The sequence below is a fragment of the Phalacrocorax aristotelis genome, chromosome 4 (genome assembly GCF_949628215.1).
Source record: "Phalacrocorax aristotelis chromosome 4, bGulAri2.1, whole genome shotgun sequence".
Taxonomy (NCBI): Eukaryota; Metazoa; Chordata; class Aves; order Suliformes; family Phalacrocoracidae; genus Phalacrocorax; species Phalacrocorax aristotelis.
The window spans coordinates 6,378,038-6,399,530 of record NC_134279.1 but is presented as its reverse complement, the minus strand read 5'-3'; the positions used below and the strand labels follow the sequence as shown (position 1 = coordinate 6,399,530).

At 41.4% G+C, this 21,493-nt stretch overlaps 1 long non-coding RNA gene across 13 annotated transcripts in view; it reads left to right on the top strand.

Moving 5' to 3' along the window:
• LOC142056022 (uncharacterized) overlaps positions 1–21,493 on the top strand; it is a 188,770-nt gene that overhangs the window by 112,370 nt on the left and 54,907 nt on the right. For 12 of the 13 annotated variants that reach the window (XR_012660173.1, XR_012660171.1, XR_012660172.1 and 9 more), the window contains exon 2: positions 17,177–17,313. The exons of the other annotated variant lie outside the window; for it this stretch is intronic. This is a non-coding gene — a long non-coding RNA (uncharacterized LOC142056022). The remainder of the gene's footprint in view (positions 1–17,176; positions 17,314–21,493) is intronic. 13 annotated transcript variants of the gene reach the window in all.

Here is a 21,493-nt window from a genome sequence, read left to right as displayed (position 1 = left end):
TGCCCCACTATAATATCACATTGCCCTACTATGAGTCCACAAAGACCCTTTATGAAGTCACAGTTCCCCACAACGTATTCACAGTGGCTCTTTATGATATCACAAAGCCCCATTATGTCTGCACAATGCCCCATTCTGGCATAACAGAGTCCCATTATGACATCACAGAGCCCCACTATGACTTGATAAAACTCCATTATGATCTCACAGTGCCCTATTATGACATCAAAAACCTTCATTATGATTTCACAGTACCCCGTTATGACATCACGATGCCCCATTATGACCTCAAAAGGCCCCACTATGACCTCACAATGCCCAATAATGAGTCCACAAAGCCCCTTTATGAAGTCACTGTTCCCCACTATGATGTCACAAAGCCCCACTACGTATTCACAGTGTCCCTTTATGATTTCACAAAGCCTCGTTATGACTGCACAATGCCCCATTCTGGCATAACAGTGCCCCATTCTGACATCACAGAGCCCCACTATGACTTGATAAAACTCCATTATGATCTCACAGTGCCCCATTATTACATCAAAAACCTTCATTATGACATCACATGGCCCCACTATGACATCACAATGCCCCATTATGACCTTACGATGCCCCACTATGTTATCACAATGCCCTATTATGAGTCCACAAAGCCCCTTTATGAAGCCACAGTTCCCCACTATGATGTCACAAAGCCCCACTATGTATTCACAGTGCCCCTTTATGATTTCACAAAGCCCCATTAAGACTGCACAATGCCCCATTCTGGCATAACAGAGTCCCATTATGACATCACAGAGCCCCACTATGACTTGAAAAAACTCCATTATGATCTCACAGTGCCCCATTATGACATCAAAAACCTTCATTATGATCTCACAGTTCCTCACTATGACATCACAATGCCCCACTGTGATATTTCGAAGCCCCTTATGTATTCACAATGCCCTTTTATGATATCACAAAGCCCCATTATTACATCAAAAACCTTCATTATGACCCCACAATGCCCCATTATAACCTCAGAAGGCCCCACTATGACCTTACGATGCCCACTATGATATCACAATGCCCTATTATGAGTCCACAAATATCCTTTATGAAGTCACAGTTCCCCACTATGCTTTCACGGCGTCCCTTTATGATTTCACAAAGCCCCATTATGACTGCACAATGCCCCATTCTGGTTTAACAATGCCCCATTATGACATCATAGAGCCCCAATATGACTTGATAAAGCCCCATTATGATTTCACAATGCCCCATTATGACATCAAGAACCTTCATTATGATTTCACAGTACTCGTTTATGACATCACAATGCCCCATTATGACCTCACAAGGCCCTACTATGACCTCACAATGCCCTATAATGAGTCCACAAAGCCCCTTTATGAAGTCACAATTCCATGCTGTGATGTCACTAAGCCCCACTATGTATTCGCAATGCTCCTTTATGAGATCACAAAGCCCCATTATGTCTGCCCAATGCCCCATTCTGGCCTAACAATGCCACATTATGACATCACAGAGCCCCACTATGACTTGATAAAAACCATTATGATCTCACAGTGCCCCATTATGACATCAAAAACCTTCTTTATGATTTCACAGTATCCCGTTATGACATCACACTGACCCATTATGACCTCACAAGATCCCCACTATAACCTCACAATGCCCCACTATTATATTTCAAAGACCCACCATGTATTCACAATGCCCCTTTATGATATCACAAAGCCCCATTATTACATCAAAACCCATCATTATGACCTCACAATTCCCCACTATGATGTCACAAGGCCCCACTATGACCTCACAAGGCCCCACTATGATATCACAGTGCCCTATTATGAGTCCACAATGCCCCTTTATGAAGTCACAATTCCCCACCATGATGTCACAAAGCCCCACTATGTATTCGCAATGCTCCTTTATGATATCACAAAGCCCCATTATGACTGCACAATGCCTCATTCTCTCCTAACAATGCCCCATTATGACATCACAGAGCACCACTATGACCTCATAAAGCTCCATTATGATTTCACAATGCCCCATTATTACATCAAAAACCTTCTTTATGACATCACATGGCCCCACTATGACATCACAATGCCCCATTATGACGTCACAAGGCCCCACTATGACCTCACAATGCCCCACTATGATATCACAATGCCCTATAATGAGTCCGCAAAGCCCCTTTATGAAGTCACAGTTCCTCACCATGATGTCACAAAGACCCACTATGTGTTCACAGTGTCCCTTTATGATTTCTCAAAGCCCCATTATGACTGCAAAACGTCCCATTCTGGCCTAACAATGTCCCATTATGACATCAAAAACCTTCATTATGATTTCACAGTACCCCGTTATGACCTTACGATGCCCCACTATGATATCACATTGCCCTACTATGAGTCCACAAAGCCCCTTTATGAAGTCATTGTTCCCCACTATGTATTCACAGTGCCCCTTTATGATATCACAAAGCCCCAATATGTCTGCACAATGCCGCATTCTGGCTTAAAAATGCCCCATTATGACATCACAGAGCCCCACTATGACTTGATAAAACTCCATTAAGATTTCACGACGCCCCGTTATGACATCAAAAGACTTCATTATGACTTCACAGTGCCCCACTATGACATTACAATGCACCATTATGACCTCACAAGGCCCCCCTATGACCTCACAATGCCCTATTATGAGTTCACAAAGCCCCTTTATGAAGTTACAGTTCCCCACTATGATGTCACAAAGCCCCACTATGTATTCACAGTGCCCCTTTATGATATTACAAAGCCCAATTATGTCTGCACAATGCCCCATTCTGGCCTAACAATGTCCCATTATGACATCACAGAGCCCCACTATGTCTCATAAAGCTCTATTATGATCTCACAGTGCCCCATTATGACATCAAAAACCTTCATTATGATTTCACAGTATCCCGTTATGACATCACAGTGCCCCATTATGACCTCACAAGGCCCCACTATAACCTCACAATGCCCCACTATGATATTTCAAAGCCCCACTATGTATTCACAAAGCCCCTTTATGATAACAAAAAGCCCCATTATTACCTCAAAAACCTTCATTATGACCTCACACTGCCCCACTATGACCTCACAAGGCCCCACTATGACATCACAATGCCCAATATGATATCACAATGCCCTATTATGAGTCCACAAAGCCCCTTTATGAAGTCACAGTTCCACACTGTGATGTCACAGAGCCCCACTATGTATTCGCAATCCTCCTTTATGATGTCACAAAGCCCCATTATGACTTGACAATGCCCCATTCTGGCATAACAATGCCCCATTATGACATCACAATGCCCCATTATGACCTCATAAAGCTCCATTATGACTTCACAATGCCCCATTATTACATCCAAAACCTTCTTTATGACATCACATGGCCCCACTATGACATCACAATGCCCCATTATGACGTCACAAGGCCCCACTATGACCTCACAATGCCCCACTATGATATCACAATGCCCTTTTATGAGTCCGCAAAGCCCCTTTATGAAGTCACAGTTCCTCACCATGATGTCACAAAGCCCCACTATGTGTTCACAGTGTCCCTTTATGATTTCTCAAAGCCCCATTATGACTGCAAAATGTCCCATTCTGGCCTAAAAATGTCCCATTATGACATCACAGAGCCCCACTATGACTTGATAAAACTCCATTATGATTTCACAATGCCCCATTATGACATCAAGAACCTTCATTATGATTTCACGGTACCCCGTTATGACATCACGATGCCCCATTATGACCTCACAAGGCCCCACTATGATAATTCAAAGCCCCGCTATGTATTGACAATGCTCCTTTATGATATCACAAAGCCCCATTATGACTGCACAATGCCCCATTCTCTCCTAAAAATGCCCCATTATGACATCACAGAGCCCTAATATGACCGCATAAAGCTCCATTATGACTTCAAAATGCCCCATTATTACATCAAAAACCTTCATTATGACATCACAAGGCCCCACTATGACCTCACAAGGCCCCACTATGACCTCACAATGCCCTATTATGAGTCCACAAAGCCGCTTTATGAAGTCACAGTTCCTCACTATGATGTCACAGGACCCCACTATGTATTCACAGTGTCCCTTTATGATTTCACAAAGCCCCATTTAACTGCACAATGTCCCATTCTGCCTTAACAATGTCCCATTATGACATCACAGAGCCCCAATATGACTTGAAAAAGCCCCATTATGCTTTTATAATGCCCCATTATGACATCAAAAACCTTCATTATGATTTCACAGTACCCCGTTATGACATCACAGTGCCCCATTATGACCTTACGATGCCCCACTATGATATCACAATACCCTATTATGAGTCCACAAAGCCCCTTTATGAAGTCACAGTTCTCTACTATGTATTCACAGCGCCCCTTTATGATATCATAAATCCCCATTGTGTCTACACAACGCCCCATTATTACATCAAAAACCTTCATTATGACGTCACATGGCCCCACTATGACATCACAATGCCCTATTATGAGTCCACAAAGCCCCTTTATGAAGTCACAGTTACCCAGTATGTATTCACAGAGCCCATTTATGATATGTTAAAGCCCCATTGTGTCTACACAGTGCCCCATTCTGGCCTAACAGTGTCCCATTATGACATCACAGATCCCCACTATGACTTAATAAAACTCATTATGATCCCACAGTGCCCTATTATTGCATCAGAACCCTTCATTATGATTTCACAGTTCCCACTACAACATCACAGTGCCCCATTATTCCCTCACAAGGCCCCACTATGACCTCGCAATGCCCCACTATGATATTTGAAAGCCCCACTATGTATTCACAATGCCCCTTTATGATATCACAAAGCCCTATTATTAGATCAAAAACATTAATTATGACCTCACACTTCCCCATTATGACCTCACAGAGCCCCATTATGACGTCACGATGCCCCACTATGATATATCACAATACCCTATTATGAGTCCACAAATCCGCTTTATGAAGTCACAGTTCCCCAGTATGTATTCACAGTGCCCCTTTATGATATCACAAAGCCCCATTATGTCTGCACAATGCCCCATTATTACATCAAAAACCTTCATTATGACATCACATGGCCCCACTGTGACATCACAAATCCCCATTATGACTTCACAAGGCCCCACTATGACCTCACAAGGCCCCACTATGACCTCACAAGGCCCCACTATGACCTCACAATGCCCTATTACGAGTCCACAAAGCCCCTTTATGAAGTCACAGTTCCCCACTATGTATTCAAGGTGTCCCTGTATGATATCACAAAGCCCCATTATGACCGCACAATGCCCCATTCTGGCATAACAGTGCCCCATTATCACATCACAGAGCCCCACTATGACCTCATAAAGCTCCATTATGATTTCACAATGCCCCATTATAACATCAAAAAACTTCATTATGACATCACATGGCCCCACTATGACGTTACAATTCTCCACTATGATGTCACAAAGCCCCACTATGTATTCACCATGCCCCTTTATGATATCACAAAGCCCTATTATGACTGCACAATACCCCATTTTGGCATAACAATGCCCCATTATCACATCACAGAGCCCCACTATGATCTCATAAAGCTCCGTTATGATTTCACAATGCCCCATTATTACATCCAAAACCTTCATTATGACAGTACATGGCCCCTCTATGACATCACAATGCCCCATTATGACCTAACAAGGCCCCACTATGACCTCATTATGCCCCACTATGATATCAAAATGACCTATTATGAGTCCACAAAGCCCCTTTATGAAGTCACAGTTCCCCACTATGATTTCACAAAGCCCCATTATGACTGCAAAATGCCCCATTCTGGCCTAACAATGTCCCATTATGACATCACAGAGCCCCACTATGACTTGAAAAAGCTCCATTATAATTTCACAATGCCCCATTATTTCTTCAAAAGCCTTCATTATGACATCACAGAGTCCCACTATGACCTCACACTGCCCCACTATGACCTCACAAGGCCCTATTATGACCTCACAATGCCCTATTATGAGTCCACAAAGCCCCTTTATGAAGTCACAGTTCCCTACTATGTATTCACAGTGCCCCTTTATGATATCACAAAGCCCGATTATGTCTACACAATGCCCTATTATTAAATCAAAAACCTTCATTATGACGTCACATGGCCCCAGTATGACATCACAATTGCCCATTATGACCTCACAATGCCCCACTATGATATCACAATGCCCTCTTATGAGTCCACAAAGCCCCTTTATGAAGTCACAGTTCCCCAATACGTGTTCACAGTGGCTCTTTATGATATCAGAAAGCCCCATTATGTCTGCACAATGCCCCATTTTGGCTTTACAATGCCCCATTATGACATCACAGAGCCCCACTATGACTTGATAAAACTCATTATGATCCCACAGTGCCCCATTATTGCATCAGAAACCTTCATTATGATTTCACAGTTCCCACTACGACATTACTGCCCCATTCTGACCTCACAAGGCCCCACTATGACCTCACAATGCCCCACTATGTATTCACAATGCCCCTTTATGATATCACAAAGCCCCATTACTACATCAAAAACCTTCTTTATGACTTCACACTGCCCCATTATGACCTCACAAGGCCCCACTATGACCTCATGATGCCCCACGATGATATCACAGTGTCCTATTATGAGTCCACAAAGCCCATTTATGAAGTCACAGTTCCCCAGTATGTATTCACAGTGCCCCTTTATGATATCACAAAGCCCCATTATCACTGCACAATGCCGCATTCTGGCCTAAAAATGTCCCATTCTGACATCACAGAGCCCCAATATGACTTGATAACGCCCCATTATGCTTTTACAATGCCCCATTATGACATCAAAAACCTTCATTATGATTTCACAGTACCCCGTTATGACTTCCCTCTGCCCCATTAGGACATCACAAGGCCCCACAATGACCTCACAATGCCCTATTATGAGTCCGCAAAACCCCTTTATGAAGTCAGAGTTCCCCACTATGATGTAAGAAAGCCCTACTATGTCTGCACAATGCCCCATTCTGGCATAACAGTGCCCCATTATGACATCACAGAGCCCCACTATGACCTCATAAAGCTCCATTATGATCTCACAGTGGCCCATTATTACATCAAAAACCTTCATTATGGTTTCAGTGTACCGCGTTATGACATCACACTGCCCCATTATGATCTCACAAGGCCCCACTATGACCTCACGATGCCCCACTATGATATCACAATGCCCTATTATGAGTCCACAAAGCGCCTTTATGAAGTCACAGTTCCCCACTATGATGTCACAAAGCCCCACTATGTATTCGCAATGCTCCTTTATGAGATCACAAAGCCCCATTTTCTGCACAATGCGTCTTTCTGGCATAACAATGCCCCATTATGGCATCACAGAGCCCCACTATGTCTCATAAAGCTCCATTATGATTTCACAATGCCCCATTATTTCATCAAAAACTTTAATTATGACATCGCATGGCCCCACTTTGACATCACAAGGACCCATTATGACCTCACAAGGCCCCACTATGACCTCACAATGCCCTATTATGAGTCCACCAAGCCCCTTTATGAAGTCACAGTTCCCCACCATGATGTCACAAAGCCCCACTATGTGTTCACAGTGTCCCTTTATGATTTCACAAAGCCCCATTATGACTGCACAATGCCCCATTCTGGCATAACAGTGCCCCATTATGACATCACAGAGCCCCAATATGACTTGATAAAGCCCCATATGATTTCACAATGCCCCATTATGACATGAAAAACCTTCATTATGATTTCACAGTACCCCATTATGACATCACAGTGCCCCATTATGATATCACAATGCCTTATTATGAGTCCACAAAGCCCCTTTATGAAGTCACAGTTCCCCACTATGTATTCAAGGTGTCCCTTTATGATATCACAAAGCCCCATTATGACTGCACAATGCCCCATTCTCTCCTAACAATGCCCCATTATCATATCACAGAGCCCCACTATGACCTCATAAAGCTCCATTATGATTTCACAATGCCCCATTATTACATCAAAAACCTTCATTATGACATCACATGGTCCCACTGTGACATCACAACGCCCCATTATGACCTCACAAGGCCCCACTATGACCTCACAATGCCCCACTATGATATTTCAAAGCCCCACTATGTATTCACAGTACACATTTATGACATCACAAAGCCCCATTATTACTTCAAAAACCATCATTATGACCTCACACTGCCCCATTATGACGTCACAATGCCCCGATATCATTCCACAAAGCCCCTTTATGGTGTCACAGTGCCCCACTATGACTTCACAATGTCCCATTCTGGTATAACAATACCCCATAATGACATCACAGAGCCCCTCTATGAATTCATAAAGCTCCGTTATGATTTCACAATGCCCCTTTATTACATCAAAAACACCCATTATGACTTCACAGTGCCCCCTTATGACATCACATAGCCCGACTATGGCACAACAATGTCCCGTTATGACTGCACAATGCCCCACTATGACATCACAATGCCCCATCATGATTCCACAAAGCCCCTTTATGAAGTCACAATGCTCCGCTATGACAGCACAATGCCCCATTGTGACTACAAAATGCCCCTTTGTGATATCACAAATCCCATTATGACTTCATGAATCCCTAAATGGCTTGACAATGTCCCTTTATGGCCCCACTAGTCCCCATTATGATATAACATTGCCCCTTTATGAGATCAGGGAACCCCACTATGACTTCATTAAACCCCATTACAATTTCACAATGCCCATTCTGACATCGAAATGACCCTTTATGATATTACAAAGCCCATTATGGCTTCATAAATCCCTATTATGGCTTAACAATGTCCCATTATGACTTCAGAATGCCCCATTATCATATGACAAACCCCTACTATGAGATAACAATGCCCCATTATGACATCACAAACCCCCTTTTTGGCATAACAATGCCCCATTATGACATCACAGAGCCCCACTATTACTTCATAAAGCTCCATTGTGATTTCACAATGCCCCATTATTACATCAAAAACCCCCGTTATGGCTTCACATAGTCACATTATACCTCGACTTTCAAGGTCTTCGCATTTCTGTTCACAGACACACTTTTGACATCTGATCCCTGCTCACTTGCTCTCCAGCCTTTTTTAGTTTATTAAGCTGTTTTGTACATTTTGTCTTTGCAGCCTGTTCCTCCTAACTTCTTTATATTCCTTGTCTTTTTTTTGGAAGTTTGATTTTGGCTTTTTTTTTTTAACTTGAGGTTTCGTATTTATATTCTGTAATGGTAGTATTAAAGTATGGCTAAACTGTATTCTTGAACTTGGCTCTCCTAGTGGACTGACTTTGCCCCCTGAAGCATTAATCTTGCAGCATGATTTTTGTGAGCTGACTGCCCACACAAGTCTATTGCCATGTGGGCTGTAGAGTCAGCTTGTCTGAAGTCTTACTCAGTAATTACCAGGTAATAAAAGTTAACTGCCCCATAAAACAACATGGAAGAACCATGCTGTTGTTGGCTTGTCCTACTCTTCCTGTGTGCTGGATCTTTTGGGCAGGGGAAAGGACTAACCAAGATTCCTTTGGCTCTTCTCAGTGTTTCTGTGATAACTGGTGACCTGGTTACGGGCTGCTGAAGTCAAGGCTCAGAGGACTTCTGCAACAAACGTGGAGCCTTAAGGAGTGAATCTGAACTGAACAGTTCCCATTTTATTTATCAGGGGAGGGAAAAAAGAAAGATAAGCCACTCCAAAGTTATCCTCTAACACCTAGCTCTTTTCTAGGCGCCTTGAAAAATGTTTCACCTAGGGATGCTTCAAAGCTAATCTCCTGCAGCACTAAATTAGCTGATGCAGAGTGAAGGTGTCTAACATGGACCCAAACAGAGGGCAGCTTCGCAACTCAACTAAATTGGCTGTTACTCAAACTGGCAGAACTAGTCTTACTTCTCTAGTCCAGTAGGCGTGTGTAATAGCTTTATGGAGAAATGAAAAACATCAGGTTTCTGCCAACATGCTAACAGGATTTATATCCCTGTTGTAACTTGTAATTTATACTACCATGGTTCTGGTGTCTTCTCTTATTGTGTGCATCTTCTGCCTTGTATTTTACTTCTCAATGAGATAACAATCCCATTTATTTTTTTCTTTTTTCTTTTGTATTCCTAAGTAACTGAGATTTCAGTCTTCCTCAGGGATGTCAAGTATATCTGCAAATAGTTCCTGGAAGAATTGTGAAGGAGTTTAAAAATGATACAGAAGGCTATTAAAATGGAGGGTGAGTAACTTGGGAGGGGAGGCTGCTGAGTTGTAGCATCAGGCAACAGGAAAGGATCTTAGGATGTCATTTAGTCGATGCTCCTGCCCCAAAGCAGAATATTTACACTAATATTCCTAATAGACGTTGGTCTAAACTGGCCTTAAATATCTCCAATAATGACAAGCCTTCAGGTTCATTAGGCAACTGCTTACTCTTAATGTTGGAAAGTTTTTCTTAATCTTGAGTCTAAGTATTCCAGGTTGTCATTTATGTCACGTCTGGCTTCTTTCCTGCTTGTTGCACTGATTTTTCCAGGAGTGGAGGAGGAGAGAAGCACAACATGAAATTGACTTTCAGAATGAAGTAGCTATTTCCCATCCTTTTTGTCAGATTGATCATTACAGGGCCGGTAATGCCAGCAAAAACACTTCAGGGTCTCCCCTTTGCAAGAGGGATCACAGCTAAGCGGTTCCTGCGCTGAAACGAAAATCCTGAGCCTTCTGCAATGGCTGCATATGGCCATTCTGCTTTTAGTTAAAAACCAACGAGCTGTTACGCTGAAGTCTAGGCAAGGGAGCTGTGAAGGGAAAACACATGAGAATGCCTTGATTAATAGCATCCCTAAATGACAATGGATGTTTTATAGTTTTTTTTTAAGGATTGTAGTGTTTCTCATATATAAAAAAGGACAAGATGTGGTTGTAATTAATAGAGAGGCTCTTTGTTGAAGCTGTTGACTGTAGGAAAGAACCCAAGGGTTTCTCAGGCTCCTCAGCTGTAAAACTAACTAAATACGTCTAGGGCTGCCTTGTGTCACTCCATGGCATCTTTCAAAGCTGTAATTAGCAGATACCTAATGAATTGTGGCTACAGCGTGTCGATCAGATGACTCAAATATTTACTTTAGGCCTCTGATTCTTTCTCCATGCAAGGGAGAATAATTTGGTTTTAATATTTATAGACTCATTTTTCTTCGGTCATCTTGCTCCAAAATGTCATTGTTTTCCAACAGTCTGTCAGACTGAGTCCTCTCTAATGTCTTCAGCAACAAGGTGAGTCTAAAACATTTAGTGGTCCTTGCTTCATTAAGCCTTTTATTTTTTTTTTTTAACAAGAATTTTGCCTGAAAGCCGTACTTTCACTACGGTTGGTGGAGTCTGATGCATAAAATGCAATTGGCCCTTTGAGAGCTATAAAAGAGCAAACGACAAAGTGACATCATTACCCTCCATGCATTTTTAGCAAGAGTGCAGCTGTCCTATTGCTTCACAGTGGAACTTGTGAGCATAGGACTGATCTCTTTAATGGTGGGTGGGGAAAAAAATCAAGCCATGGTTTATTTTTAGCTATAAAAGAGATGCAGCAATTTCACCCACAGGGCTGGGTAAGAATACTTAGGAATCCAGGTCCCTGACACTTACCTGGCACAACAGACTCTTCTGCCAGAGACCATGAAGTGTGATGCCAGTAATCAGTTAGATGTGATTTAGTCTTGCGAGCTCAGCCCAGTGTACAACACCTCTTTTTCTCTACTGGCTTTGCTTTCTTCTTCCCAAACTTTGTATTCATTTACCTGCCTGTGATGACTGAAGCACAGGGAATACAAATAAGCTTTATAATTGTGTTGTGACTATGGAAGATCTTTTCAAAATGACCCACTGCAACAGTCAGCATTAAATTGTCACCATTCCTAAATGTCAGAAGATGCAGGGCATGTGGGTCACACAGCTATTTGCTATTTAGCCTTGGAGAAATGTATGTTGGGAGTGCGGAAAGACTAAAAAAATTAGGCTGTAACTGTTCTTTGTGGCCTAGATTGAGTGGTGCCAGATGAGTGTAGCCCTTTATCTTAGCTGGGATGGGGCGGTTCTGCTTGAGGAACATTGATGTCGCTGTGATGTGTCTGTGGGACAGCAGTGATGAAATAGGAATGTGATTCTTTAGCCTAGATTGGAAGATTGTAGGCTGGGTGGAGCGTGCAGCCACAAACCCTCCTGTGCTTGGGTGCACGTTGCACTCTGTAGGGCTGGGGAAGGTAGATGGTTATAGCTGGTCTTCCATTGATTCTCTTTTTGGACGGAGGTTGTTAACCGTTCACAACGTCAGGGAAGGAGTTGTTTTCAGGACAAGAGTTTGTGTGTCAGTTCAAAGCCTTCCCATTTTTGCAGTGCACGTTATTCTACAGGGATTCCTTCTACAGTCTTTGCTTAGTCCCTTTGAAAATTTTGAATATTAGCTTTGACAGTAATATCATATTGACTGTGTTTGAGCTGACCTTGGTTCAGAAATTTCCTAATTGCTCCCTGTCCTCAGCCACTTCCACCATAAAGAGTAAATATTCGGATAAGAATCAAATGTTGAACTAAATCAAAGGTAAATATCTTTCGGTTAGCTATTTTTCTATACAGCTGGTTGTTCTTGAAGACTGTTCAAAGCCATTCTTTAAGAAATAACTGCATGGCTTCAGATGTGAGAATAACAGTACATCTGGCCACGTAACTGCAAATAGTGTATTACAAGCAACTTCTATTGCAGGTACCTGAAATGGATTTATTCCTGGAATCAGTGCTTCTCTAGACATATTTCTCAAGGGACCTGAACTGAATGTTCAACAGGTCTTGAATAAAGAGGGAAAAAGTGTGGGGGACGTTAGCATGTGCTGTAAGAGTATCTGTTTTATAGCAGTCATGGTTGTCACAATAAACATGATTAATTTGTTCTTCATCTCTAGGCACTCTCTGAATTCTTTAGATGGTGGCAAAGATGAATAGGGAGCAAACTTCATCCTTCTGAAAAGCTGTGAATTTAAAAGGTGCCAATCTCATAGTTACAGGCAGTTGACTGAATCACGTGTGAGTCACTATCAGACCAGTAGTCCTTTTCCTAACCATGATTTTTAATGTGCCAGTCTTACTTTTCCCTCATCCCAGTCATACTTCTTTCAATGATGAAAAGTAGGACTAACTTTTCCTTTATCGAATTTGCTTTAGTCTGTGGGCACAGAGTAATTAATATAAATTACGCAATCTGTTGAAGACAGGCATTACCCTGGCTCCAAGTTTTCCCAAAATACATAGGTTAGTACTAACATCTTTGAGTCTACCCTCTCAGTACCATCCAAGTTCCTACAAATCACTTTCATTTTTAATTTTAAATACATCTTGATTTCTGAAAAAATCACAGAGAAATTATGCCAGTGGGCTCTATCAGGCACACCTAAAATAAATTGCTACATAAAACATGACTGGTTTTCCTCCACAGATTTTCTCTTCTGATGGGCAGTGTTGATTTGCTCTTGTCAAACTGGTGTTGGCTATTTTTTGCGCTCATCTATCTCGTCCATCAGATATTGTTTACCTGGAGTGACCTGTGCTTACCCATTAATTAGCAAAGTGACTTAGATGTATAGTAGGTCTATATATATAGACCTATAGTCTATAGTCTATATAGACCTATACCTATATATAGTAGGTCTGTTTTTAAAGAGGCCTGGGCATTGCTGGGTTAAGTTGTATTCGCATCTCTGCTCTTTGGATGTCTGCAAGGAAACAACTGTAAATTTTGTCTTGCAAGTGATCATGAAATTTGTTTGCTGATTACACAGATGGTCAAAATGGGCAGGCAAAGATTCGAAACACAGTGGTTGTCCTTTCTCTTTAAGATATTTTATAATTGTAGTTTGAAAACTCTCCAAGCTGTATGTTGAGTAATGTGTCTGTGATTAGCAGCTATGAATGACACAGTCAATTTTTCTAAACTGACAATAAAAAACGAAGGGCTAATGCCTGTGCTTGAGAATTGCCATACGAGGGTTTGGCCAACCCACCTCAGAATATAGAAAAGCTATTTTCTGTGCCTCAGAGAACAGGACTCACTGCTGCTTAATGTAAGCGAGGCTTCAGTGCAGTATCTGGAGTGTGTATAGATGCTTACTTAAAATAGATGTGGTGATGTTAAGTGGTAACTAGACATCTTGTGTGGCATTTCAAATGCCATTTGGATGTGAAATTGAAGTTGTCATTCGTCATAGCCCAAAATGAGATATAATTTGCAGACAATGGAAAGGGTATTAAAGAAAAGGCTATGTGATTTGGTTGTACTTCACAAGTAAAACCCAAGGTCACATAAATGCCCAAGGGAGACTACAAATGCATCTGGTGGCAATGCTAGAGCCAAACCCCTGGTCTCCAGTGTACCCTCCCAGATCTGGGTCTTCTATCATTAATATACTAGAAGTATCCGTTCTAGTTTGGGAAGATGACAACGATTTGCCATATAGTCTAAAGTTTTGGAGATGCGGGCACTTTCTGGGTTTTATTAACCTTACACAAAGCTTCGTAACTAACTCGTGACTGGTGGGAACGCAAGTTTCCATTAATCATAAAGTAACTAAATAATTTCTGCTAGTAAGATAGCCTGCCTTGGCTGTCAGTCAAGCAGATCTTATTGTTCTATTGGTTGTTTTCAGACAATTTTTAATAGACTGAATTAGAGGAGAGTGCCTCTTAGCAACAATCTTCATGCTTTAAAGATGTTTTGTAATTCTCACTATGAAAGTTTCCCCAAAATGATCTCTTCCGTATCTGTTTAAATTAAATGAGAAAATCCAGAACTAAAACAGGTTAATGAGAGTCAATTAATTACTTCAAACTATAGGGAAAGTAATTCCCAACAGAATAATTTAGGTTGTCAGCCTGCCGTCTACAGCTGAAGGACTGAACTGCATAATGTTATCCGCAACTAGGAACACAACAGTATAAACTGCCTGAGCATCCCTACTCCACCAGAGCTCAAAACCTTCAAAGTAAATGGGCAGGGTCAGGCAAAGGCTGGAAATAGTGAGCCCGAGACACACATGGCATGACCAGACACTTTCCATTAAAGCTTTCTACCTCTTGGTGAAGTCCTTGGGCAGAAGTATTTGTAATATTCCGTCCTTTTCTTCCAAAGACGTGACTAATGTCTGGGATCCTGCAACTTCTCCTAAAAGGGAAAAACTGAAATTGCTGCTGTTGTAGAACTGAATTCAGTGTTTTTCCTTCCTTTAGACCAACATTTTTAACTGAACAAGAGAACTGGCAAATATTCTGTCAGTTTTCTGTCTTGAAATTCCAAACCATTAAAAACAACAAAGCCTGTCTCGGACTTACAAGGTGGGACACGGATAAATGTCACAATTGTGTTTGCAGATGAACGGATGAGTTGACCTTTAGGTGTTTTACATGTAATTGTGAGGGTTTGGATATTCATGCTGAATGAGAGGAATGGGCTGCTTTTAACCTAGCATGCCAGCCCTCTGCAGTCTGCCTCCCAGTCTGCTGGCCAGCCTCCCCTTCATAACCTTGGAAATGCCTCAGAAATTTCAACCAAATTTGAGGTGGGATTTAATCACCTTAATTGCCTATGAGGTCTGGGAGCGCTGGTTGCTGGATAGAAGGAAAAGATACATGTTGGTGCCCACACTGACAGAAGCACCATCAGAAACCATCAGTTAACTCGTGGGTTTGACAGGAGCTGCTGGGCCAACCCATGTCTCCAGCTCCAGACTAACCACTGCAGGTATCCACAACCTGGGCTGGTATAGGGGAAGAGCAGATGGCCGGGCTTATTGCACTGGAAGGAGATTTAGGAGACAAAGGGCAAAAGCAGATAGGAAATCAAGTTCTGCTCATTTTGCTGCTCATGGAATAAACTTTTTTTATTGGAATGGCAGAGCAGCCCCACAGGTCACTTTCTGGCAGGGTGAGATTACTCTCACCAATCTAGTTTTCAAATCAGGTGTCAGTTTAGCATGTGTGCTTTTTTGGTTCTTCTTTTCTCTACTGCAAAAGACTTATTATAAATATGATCAGGGATTCTAGAAGTTTCTTTCATTTTAAAGACATTTTTTGAACATACATATAAAATGCAGAGCAAGGGCATTAACCAGTACTTGTGTACTGCTTGTGGGGATCAAAACATAACCAGACTGGTATTTTACACTCAGTGTATGTTTTAATGTCCTTGTAAATTGCCTTCAGTAACCTTTGCAGATGTTCAGAGGTTAAAATACCAAGTAACTGTTTTGTGAACGATACTCCAAGGTACAGCAGCTGGTGAAGATAACACAATGGCTTAATTTCATAACTTGTTGCATGTCTCTGCAGAGTGGACGTAATTTAAAAAAATAATATGACGATCACAGTGCATGGATGTTACTGACAGATCAGTGAGTGTAGAACCAAGTTGCGCCAGTAAACTCCAGCTGTTGTGCTCAGTCGGATAAGTGTTGGGGCTGATCAGTTCTTTTGAGATCTAGTAGATGCTTTTAATTGTTTAGTAACCTTTGAATTTGGCCCCTGAATAGTAGGTGGAGGCTATTTACTCTGCAACTAATGTTTTGGTGGTCTAGAGCAGAGTGTGATATGCTGATACAGAAATAAGAGACTGTAAAACACAGCAGCCCTGACTCATCAGTGACTTTCAACTTTCAGCCTGGCTGGGTAGGGGGTTTTTGTTTGTTTGTTTGTTCAGGGGAGGGGAGGAATACTGAAAAAATTATGCATTACAACAGTGAACAGTTGGCTGCAGCTCTCATCAAGAGACAAAAAAAAGTCATGCTTAATGACTAAAACAGACAGCAGGTTGCAAATTTGGACTTCATGATGCATTCCAGTCAGTAACATGAAAGACAGGAAGGATCTTACATGCGCTGCCTTTGGGGAACAAGAGAAGATACGGAGGTCAAGCATGGCTCTACTACATTTGCTGATAAATCTTCTCAATAGTGGGTTTTTTCTTTTTTCCTTCTATTTTTTTTCCCCTGAGCAGTGTGATATTGCCTGCAAAGCAGTGGGAAGATCAAACAGCCTTTCAGCCAGCTGCTCAACATTGGTCACTGCCTTCGGAGAACAATGAACCCATCAGCGCAGCTGAGCACTGCTGTACATCACCCAGTACATGCAGAGGTAAGCTGCGAATGACCTTGAGCACTGTAGCAACAGTGTTTGGCCAAGATCAGTAATAATGTCAATCCGTTATCTCCCTGCACAATCCAACAAGCTACTGGAGACAGGGATAACTCTGGAGCAGTTTTTAAGTCACATACAAATTCAATCTAGTGAAATCACTGCAATATTAGAAACCCCTACTGTTATTAGGCTTGGCAGAGCCCCGCATCTGTAGTGCTTTACACTCTTCTGTAAAAATAAGATCATAGACTCAAGAGGGTGTCATCTTTCTGGTGTCAAAATCTGGGCAAGTCACTAGAAAAATGGTGATCTTGGTGTTGTAGTGAACACAGTAATATTGTGGGTTTTTTCTTCATAAATCCTGAAAAGCTGTAAAAAATTGCAATCTTATAGTTGCTATCTGAATACATCATAATATAGAAAATTAAATTATGTGGTTCCTAATATTTTGGCTGTTATTGTAACTACTAGAATGACAAGTTAAAGTTGGCTGCTTCACAGGTTACTGAGGAGCAGGATCCTTGTTCCAAACAGCTGTCATGTAAAAAAAGGAAAGAGTAGAAGTGAAGGAATAAGATTCATGCAGTTGATGAATTTCTCTTGCTCATCTATTTAATTACTTTATTGTGGTGACAATGATGAAGATTTTCTATATGACCATAGTAAAAAATTAGCTCTTCTATGTCAGGAAGAATAAGGTGTCCAGACCTTTAGGTTAGAGAAGGTAAAGGGAAGAATAGAGAGATGCACAGGATGAATCTCACAGTAGAATATTTCTCCAGTAATTGCATTGGCTTCACAAGGTGTACAGCGTGCTTAGATACAAGCATGTGGTAAAGCACTTTGGCTCAGGACCAAGGTGTTTATGAATGGAAACTACATAATTGTGTCTGTGGTGCTGTCGAGGTGTGCCCGTGCCATCATGGCTCAACAGCAGTCCTCAGGGTGGTATAAAACCTTGAAGAGCACTTGCTGCTTGCCATGACACAGCTTTGGGGTTCCATTTGGACATGTTAACAGCTTGCATTAATGGTTTTGACAGACTTTAAGTGAGAAATTTAGGGATTTTTAGCTCTTCAGTGAATAATTTTCTTTTAATTCATATTCAAGATCTTTTCATCTGTCCTGTAAAGAAATCTTGTGAGATTTCTGATTTTAGACTGTGCTAGGAATGCAGATGTGCACGGGAAAAGTAATAACCAGAATATACACAAAATGGTTGGTTCAAAATACGTGCCAGAAAAAAAGAGGGCAAAAAGAGGGTGCGGGTTTTTTCTCAATTGCCGTAGAAGCTAAAGAAAATTATTTGTTTATTTTAAAGCATGTAAGCCTTTTTCCTGAGTCCTTTTTGAGTATTATAATAATCTATGCAGTTTAGACATATCAGGGCCAGAGTCAAGTTAGGACTTTACCAATGCATACATAGGGTTTCAGCCAGCTGGGGCTGGAGACTTACCTAAGCAGCCAGTTATGTGCTGAACTGAAGTTCATTCCTGTTTTAGCTGAAGTCAGTAATAAAATTCAGAATAATTTCAACATTACAGGTTAAGGAATGTAATCCCTGGTTCAGAGTGCAATAAAAATCTACTGGAAGCCCAGAGAATGAGCAAAAAATACTTTCAGAAGTCTGGATTTCCTCTGCACGATGAATTGTCAGAACATCTTGTTGCCCAAGAAGGTACAAATTAGGTTGTTGGTTTCCCAGCTGCAAGTTATTGGTGTGGGGAATGACATGCATCAACAAATCTCCTTGTGCATATACATATTTCTAGGCTTTAAAGAGCTAGTGACAAGGTAATTGTTTGATAGATGCAATATGTTATGGGATTGCTATCCAAATAACGCGAACATCAATATTTGGTCATATTGTCAGCGTGTGAGCGATCTGTCCTCAAATTGTGTCTGAAAGCAACAAAACCACATTTTCTCAGAAAAAGTTGCAGTTTTATGTTCAGTGGAGAAGAGTCTCCACTGGTGATAACACGTTGTGGTCAGGTTTCTCAAATTGCTGAGTAACTTCTGCCGGGCAAATATGCTCTGAATACATTCTGCGAAATGAATCATGCACTTGGCTGGTAAAGAACAGCCATACTCAGGCATGCTTATTCTCCAAATGAACTCAGGGAGCGAGTCTTGAAATTCCAATTCAGTGAGTTCAAACTTTTATTTTAATTTGAGCCTTTCAGAAAGCAAATTAGGAAAAAAACTCAGATCAATAAAGTTGAAAATGTCCATTATTATTATTATTACACTTTGGTCTACTTGCATTTTTCTCCAGAATCGCGTTGTCATAAACATTTTCCATTGAAAGTATAAAGTGAACAACCTTTTTATTTTTCCAACCCAATGACTTTTTAGGAAGATGACCTGAATAACATTTCCATACATGAGAAAGCATTAATGGTACGAGGAGGAGGGAGCTTGCTTCAGTTTGACAGCAGATTTCACTCTTTTAGAAAGTTCTTTTTCTATGTTGGGTTTTTATGCATTTGGGCCATCTATGAATGAAGTTAAAAGACAGTTTTGATGTACGAGGTAAGAATGACCAATACTAGACTTTAAAGCATTTAAGAAGGCTTTGACCTTAGCAGTGTATGTCTTGTTAAACCAATACATTAGAAGTGAGTCTATTTTCTATTAATAACAAATATAAGTAGGCTTGAAATTTCAGTAGAATGCCCATTCACATTTCTTGTGCACATCAGTGAAAGACAGCTTCAACTTTTTCTCTCATATGTTTCTGAATCAGCCAGTATTTCTATTTAAACAGGCATTTTCAGCCCTTTACCAATGTATTTGAAAACATGCACCCGACTAAGGACTGACCTGCAGGGTCACTTCCTAGGAGACTGTTGGAAACATGGCTATAGCAGAGCATATACCTTTGGCACAGACGTGTATATAACGTATCCCTTTTTATAAAAGGGACATGGTGTGGATTTTTCTGTGTATGACTTATTTGCATGTATAACTTATTAATGCGGCCTGGGGAGATCCCACACTCCAGTCTCACTCTTGCAAGATCACCTGCAGTGTATCTAGCAAGGTTATCTGCTCTTTTGTGTGGAGGGCAGCTGATTTTCATGGTCATGACATAGTGTTTTCAGTTACGAGGGGGGAAATCGGCAGGACTCTCACCCAGAGAAGGGGCGGGCAGGGGTGGACAGTGGAGCAGTTTTTCCAGAGTGCAGACCTGCACTTGCCCAGTCGTGGAGATGGGCCCCTCAGGAAAGGCTGGCAGGGTGCGGGCAGCAAGCCAGCGTTTTTCCTGCTACAACAGGCTTTTGGTCTCTTGTTGCATGACATGGAAGAGTTGCTTTATTCAGACATTTTGTAATAAGCAGTTTATATAATTTTTAAAGAGCAATAAGGCTAACAACGCAACCACGTGCAAAACAAGACACAAGGCCAAGAAGCAAGCCCCCAGCAGCTGGCTTGGGCGCTGACACCGTGTGGCGATGGCTGCTGAGTGCTCAGCGTGAGCTGCTTTATCCTGTTTCTCAGCTCTGATACCACACTGCCATCTCCTTTTTTTGATTGGGTTGTTGTTTTTCTGGGGGAGATTGTTTTGGTTTTTAAGTGTCCCATAACCTCAGGCTTAAACAAGGCACTAAAGGGACCACATGATGACAAAAGCAAAATATATGCTGGAAGGCTCTAAATTAATAAGGAGGTTGCTGTGGAAAATGTATTAAAAGCTGTGACCCTTTCTTGTGTGGACACACATTAAGTCTGTGAAATTCCTTCCAGTCCTCAGGAATACTTATAAACAGGGCAAGCAGGTCCTCCTGCAGGTTGGGCTCCTTCACCACTTATACTAAATCATTAATAAATGTGTTAAGTAACACAGGGTTTGATAGAGAATTGCAAGGTAGTTAGGTATTCACCTGTTGTCATTATAATATTAATATTTGCATCTGATTTTGGTTTTGGTCTCCTATTCCATTTTTGATGCAGAAGAGTGTTTCCCTCCCCTTCCATGTCATGCTTTGTGATGAGCCTTTGGGGAACTGAAGTGAATGTTATCAAATCCCTCACTCATCAGCATTATTTCTTAAGCAATTCCCAGAGCTGGGAAATAAACGCAAGACCATTACAGAGCAAATCAACAAAAAAAAATCACAGCTTTCTTTTCTAGATATTGGAGAGTGGAATAAGCAAAATCATTAACCTGTTC